Source organism: Myotis davidii, unplaced genomic scaffold, assembly GCF_000327345.1.
Source record: "Myotis davidii unplaced genomic scaffold, ASM32734v1 scaffold701, whole genome shotgun sequence".
NCBI classification, from domain to species: Eukaryota; Metazoa; Chordata; class Mammalia; order Chiroptera; family Vespertilionidae; genus Myotis; species Myotis davidii.
In genome coordinates, this window is record NW_006291552.1 from 369,653 (window position 1) to 376,648 (window position 6,996).

The 6,996-nt window shown below is 38.0% G+C and overlaps 1 pseudogene; it reads left to right on the top strand.

Annotated features, from left to right (window-relative positions):
* The first annotated feature begins 5,627 nt into the window (after window positions 1-5,627).
* Window positions 5,628-6,996, top strand: part of LOC102775254 — a 5,377-nt pseudogene continuing 4,008 nt past the window's right edge.

The window sequence follows — 6,996 nt, forward strand, 5'->3', positions numbered from 1 at the left end:
CCTATGCATTCTCGGTTTCTGTTCTGTTCGGGGAGCCATGATGTCATCCCCAGTGGTATGATGAATGGGTTGGGACACTCTTGCTGGGGTAGCTGCTGGTTCTGTGGGTGCAGTTGCCCTGAGGTTCACTGAGAACTCTTGCTTCCTCACATCAAATAAGCAGAGACCAAGTTCAGCAGCCCACTCAGCCCTCCACTTGGAGAGGAGTTTGCAGCTTTAGCACATGGAGGATGTCCTCTGGGTCAGTGCAACCTTGATAGAGAGGTCAGGGAAGTTTTCAGGTGTTCAGCAGCAACCTAACAAAGCTTGCCTCAACAGACTCATTACCTGAGTCCTTCAGTCCATGATGACTGAGAAAAATATCCACAGCTTTACCCCCATAGACAGGGAAACCTTCCTCCTAAGGATTTCCCGGCTGAACACAGATGCCTTTTGTGTGGGTGTTGGTGAGTCAGTCACAGACTGCTCACTCAGGACTAATGATATACACATGCAACTGACATAGTTAGCATACACACCTAATGGATAATGAATATACATGAGGGCCTGACACAGCCCCAGATTCTATAACACTAAAAAAATCTAGTCAGCACTGGTAATTCCCGATTGTCCAATAATGTTGTTGTTTTTAAATAGCTATTTGAATGGGTACGTGAACAGGAAGCCCATGAACAGGAAGGAGGGAAATATCAAGGCAGATAAAACAGCTTTGGTAGCAGGCCCAATCTGAATGGAAAAGGGACTACTTTTCCACCTTGCTCTGGGGACTCCTGGACCCCTCATGACTGCCCCTCTGGTCCTTCTCTCTGCTCTTTAACCTGCCTAAGCACATCTTCCCTCTGGAGCTCTCACTGCACCATCCCTTCAAGGACCGAGAGTACGGCACACTCGCTGCCAGCACTCTCTGTCCACCTGCTTCTCACCACTGTCCCCACTGAAACCAAGCATTATCAGCATAATGATGCTCTGAGCACAAACCTAATGGCTTCTTCTCAGTTGTCACAATTGTTTTTAATCCTCATCCAAAGGTATGTTTATTGATTTTGAGAGAGGAAGGGGGAAATGAGAGAGAGAGAGAGAGAGATTGCTTCTGGGAACCAAGGTTATGTGCCTGATCAAAAACCAAACCCATAACCTGTTGTTATACAGGACAACGCTCCAACCAACTGAGCCATTTGGCCAGGGTTCAGTTGTTATAATTTTAAAACTCTTTGAGATATTTTTCTAGATTCCAAGACACTGCCCAACTTAACCTTGGATCTCCACTTCCAACTTGGGCTCCTGCACTGCCTTCTCTCCCTCTCCCAGTCCCTTGTGTGAAGACCTTTTCTTTCCTCATCCAACACTTTCCTGATGAGATATCATCCCCACTATACAAATGCGAACACTGAGGGTCAGAGAGGTTAGGTAACTTGCCCAAGGTCCATACCTAATAAGTAGCAGATCCAAGGTTCAAACCAGGTCCAACTGTCTCAAAGTCAGCAGCATAAGTACTGTATTACACTGACTCCCACAGCTTGACTGCACGTGTAATGTGTACCATTAGAAACCTCCCACACCTATTATCCAGCTCCAACAAGCATCTTTTTATGCCTATTCGCTTTTTCCACCTCACCTGCCCATCCCCAAGCCTGGATTATCAAATTCCAGACATTTTATCTGCAAATATTTCAGTATGGGTCTTCTACGAGTCTAGACTAACCTTTTAAGACAAAAATACAATGCCACCATCCCACTGAAAAATCCTGTCAGTGTTTATAATTCTCCCATTGTCCTATAAATGTTCCTTCTTTTTTAGAATTAAACTTGTTATTATGATATAATTATAGATTCATATGTCAGTATAAGAAATAATACAGAGGTCCCAGGTGCTCTTTGCACAGTTTCCCCCAACAGTAACATCTTATAAAACTATAGTACAAGATTTCAACCAGGATGTTGACATTGATACAGTCAAGATACAGAACATTCCATCACCATAAGAACCCCTCATGTTGCACTTTCCCTCCTAACCATTTCCTCCTAGCCCATCCTTGCCCACCACATACCTCCTCATCTCCGGGCAGCCGCTGGTCTGCTCATCACTTCTATCATTTTATGGATTGGATTTTCCCCCCTCCGTATACCAATGGCTTGTTTCTTTTTATTACTGAGTAATATTCATGATATGGGTGTACCACCATTTGTTTAACCATTCAAAGACATGAGGCTGTTTCTAGTTCAGGGCTTACACACAAAAAAATATGAACATTCATGTAAAGGATTCTCTGTCAACACAAGTCTTCATTTCTCTGTGATAAATATTCAGGAATTCGATTGCTGGGCACATTTTACTTTTTAAGAAACTGCCAAGCAGTTTTCCAGAGTAGCTGTGCCATCATATATTCCTACCAGCATGTCTGAGGGACCCAGTTTTTCCTCATCCTTGCCAGCACTGGGTGTTGTCACTATTTTTTATTTTAGCCATTTTGTTAGATGTGTTTAATTTGCATCTCCCTAATGACTAAAGAGGTTGAACATCATTTCATATGTTTATTTGCCATCTCTGTATTCTCTTCGTGTCTTTTGCCATTTTCTAATTGGATTGTTTTTCTACTGTTGAGTTTTGAGAATTTTTTATATGTTCCAGATACTAGTCCCTGGACAGAGATATTTGGTTTATAACCCCCACCCCTCTGGAAATTTTTATCATCTTCTTAACAGGATCATTTGCAGAGCAATAGTTTTTCATTTTAATCAAGTCCAATTTATCAATTTTTTTATGAATCACAGTTTTGGTATCAAGTCTAAGAATTCTTTGCCTAGCCATAGGTCCTGAAGATTTTCTCATACATTTTCCCCTAAAAGCAATATAATTTTACACTTAAATCTGTGGTCTATTTTGTGTTAATTTTTGTAAAAGGCCTGTGACTTTTGAGGTTTATTCATTTATTTGGCCAGTAAATGTTCAGCATCATTTGATAAAAATACTTTTTCCTCCAGTGAATTGCTTTTGCACCTTTGCCAAAAATCAATTAGGCACATTTGTATGGGGCCATTTTGGGGTTCTATGGTCCAGTCCATTGATCTATGTCTATCCTTCCACCAACACTAAATAGCCTTGATTAATGTACTATATAAGTCTTGAAATCTGTGAGAGTGATTTCTCCCACTTTATTATTTTTTTTAAATATATTTTATTGATTTTTTACAGAGAGGAAGGGAGAGGGATAGAGAGTTAGAAACATCAATGAGAGAGAACCATTGATCAGCTGTCTCCTGCACACCCCCTACTGGGTATGTGCCCGCAACCAAGGTACATGCCCTTGACCAGAATCGAACCTGGGACCCTTGAGTCCACAGGTCGATGCTCTATCCACTGAGCAAACCGGTTAGGGCCCACTTTATTATTTTTATAAATTGTTGAAGCTATTCCAATTCCTTTGCCTTTCCGTATACATTTAGAATAATCTTATCTATATTTACAAAAATATTGATGGGTTTTATATAAGAGTAACATTAAATCTATATATCAATTTGGGGAGAACTGACATCTTTACAATGTCAAATCTTCCTATCCATATACACAGAATACTTATTTATTTATACCTTCTTTGATTTCTTTTATCAGCATTGTGTAGTTTTTAGTGTATAAGTCATAAAAGTTTTGTTAAATTTACTTCTACATATTTCTCTGAGTGATTGTAAGTAGTATTGTATTTTAATTCTATAAAATACACTGTCCACATATGCATTGCTAGTATATGGACATATGTGTTATTTTGTTTGCTTATTTGCTTATGTCCTGTGATCTTGCTGAACTCACTTATTGGTTCTAGATTTTTGTAGATTCCTTGAGATTTTCTGCATAACAACCATATCATCTGCGAATAGGGATAGTTGTAGCTCTTCCTTTATGACCTTTCTTGCCACATTGCACTAACTAGAACTCCTAGCACTAAACTGTGTTAAATAGAAATAGTAAACACTGAATTCCTGATCTTGTTTTCTATTTAAGGGGAAAAGATTGAATCTTTCACCATTAAGTGTAATGCTAACCATAGGTTTTTTGTGGATGCTCTTATCAAGTTGAGAAAGTTCTCCTCCCTTCCTGTTTTTCTGAGAGTTTTATCATGCATGGGTGTTGAATTTTATGGGGGGGAAAAAAAGTTTAGCGTTGATATGATCATGTGACTTTATTTTTTAGCCCCTTAATATGGTGGATTACACTGATTGGTTTTCAAATATGAAACCAGCTTGCATTCCTGGAATAAACTTGGTCACAACATATACTTCTTTTTATATATTACTGAATTCCATTTTTCAATATTTTATTAAAGAATTTTTACATCTACATTCCTGGGGATACCGGGGTGTAGATTTCCTTTCTTGTATTATCTTTGTCTGGTTTGGGTATCAGAATCACAAAATGAATTGTGAAGTGCTCTTAACTCCTCTATTTTCTTTTCTTTTTAAATTAAATTTAGTGGGGGGAGGAGACTGGTCAATAACATTATATAAATTTCAGGTGTACACTTTATGATAGAACATCTCTATACTTTCTTGTGAGCTCGCCACCCAAAGTCTAGTCTCCTCCTGCCACCATATATTTTACCCTTTTTACCCTATTCATTCACCCCCACTCCCTTCCATTCTGGTAATCACCATTCTATTGTTTGTATCTTTGAGTGTGTTGTTTATTTGTTTTGTATTTTCTAGAACAGAACATGTGAAATAGATGGTAATCTTTCTTTAAACATTTGATAGAATCCTCCAGTGAAACTATTTGGGCCTAAATGTTCCTTGAGGTTTTCTTTTTTACAAATTCAATACCCTTAATAGTTATAAGGCTATTGAAATTATCTATTTCATATTGGGTGAGTTATGATAGGTTCTATTTCTTGAGGAAGTGATCCATTTCATCTAAATTGAAAATTAGTGTAAGTTTGTAATATTTCCTTATTACCTTTGGATGTCTTCAGGGTCTGTAGTCTTCTCTCTTTTTTTGCCTTTGTCAGTCTTCCTAGAAGGTCATCAATTTTATTAATCACTTCAGAGAACCAGCTCTTGTTTCATTAATTTCTTCTATTCTTTTTCTGTTTTCAACTTAATTGATTTCTGTTCTTACCTTATTATCTTCTTCCTTCTGTTTTCTTTGGGTTTATTTTTCACTTCTTTTTCTAGATTCTTGAAGTGGGAACTTAGATTATTGATTAAAGTCTTTTCCTCTTTTCTAATGTATGCATGCAGTGCTATACATACCTATATCAGCATGCCTGTAGCTATGTTCCACAAATTTTGACATGTTCCTTTTCTTACTTTCATTCAATCCAGTGGTTTATTTAGAAGTGTGTCTTAGTTTCCAAGTGTTTGGAGATTTTCCTGTTATTGATTTCTTTTTTTTTTAATTAAATCTTTATCATTGAAAGTATTACATGTCTCCTTCCCCCCTCCCCCCATTGACCTCTACTTTGATTCTATTATGATCAGAGAGCACACTCTTTATTATTTCAACTATTTTAAATGTGTTGAAGTGTTCTTATGGCCCATGTATTAAGCATGTCTTTTTATTCTGCTGTATTGACATGTGTGGCCTTACTAACCCTGGGGGAACTGGTCCTCCTGTGGCTAATTCCTGGAGATAGCAAATGACTGATCTGTGAGTACACCTTTCATGTGCACAAAACCAATCCAAAACCCACACCCCAACCACTCCTTTATCAGGCTTTCGTGGGGCATCACATTCTGGGCCACTATCCACCTGCCCTAATCACCCCAAGGCCAGGTACCAGACTACTTGCTAAAATGTTTCAAGCTAGCCAATGGAAGCCTCCTTACCCTGTCTTGCCTTGCATTTCCCAGCACAATAAAGAGTTTTGCCCACATTTTCCTCTCACTCCTGTCTCCTGACTGACCCAGGTGCTTCCCTGTGTGACTTAGTCTGGTGTGCTGTACCTCCTTCTAGAGAACTATGAATAAAAACGTCTTCCTTCATGACAATCATGTCCACATTTGCATCTCTTTACCTGATTAAAACAAATCCTATGTATATGTTTTAATAGCTCAGAATATGGTCTATTTTGGTATAAGCTCCATGGGCACTTGAAAGGAATATATATTCTATTGTCAGAAATGTCAATTAGATCCCATTGGTTGATGGTTGCTGATTTTCTGTCTAGTTGTTCGGTCCATTGCTGAGTGAGAGGTGTTAAAGTATCCAGCTACAATTGTGAATATGTCTATTTCTCCTTTCAGTTCTATCTTTGCATCACATATTTCTCAGTTCTGTTCTTTAGTGCATACACATTTTGGATTGCCATGTCTTCTTTTTATCATAATGATATGATGCCCTTCTGTCTGGTAATTTTGTTTGCTTCAAAGAATATTTTATCTGATATCAAAATAGCGATTACTGCTTTCCTTTTATTAATGTTTGCATGCATTTTCCACCCTTTTACTTATAACTTATGTAATTATATTTGAAATGAATTGCTTGTAGACAATATATGTGGGTCATGTTTTATAATCCATTCTGTCAATCAGTTTTTTGGTTGGTGTATTCGAACCCTTTACATCCCTTAAGGCTTCAGTCTACCATTTTATTTTTTGCTTCCTGCTTATTATTTCTGTTTTCTTTTTTCTGCCTTCATATGGTTTGCTTAAATGTTTTTTAGAATGCCATTTTTATGCATCTAGAATTTTTTTTGTTTTTTTGTTTTTTGGGTTTTTTTTTAAATTAAATCTTTATTGTTCCTGTTTGGGTTTGTGACTGTGTATTAGGTAGCTCTGCTAAGACTCCCCATCTCTAGTGTGGGGCAATGTCAGACACTGTTCATGAGTGGCTTTCAGTAATGTTTGAATCTATCAGCAATCCACAGCTTATGGCTCTGTCTGCTTGGGCTTGGGTGCCTTTGGAAAGGACTAATATATACACCAAGGTCTGCTTTTCCTAGCCTTAGGCCCTGAATTAGATCAGGCAAAAACTCAAAGTTCTAGAGATCCTCTTCTGTCTTCAGT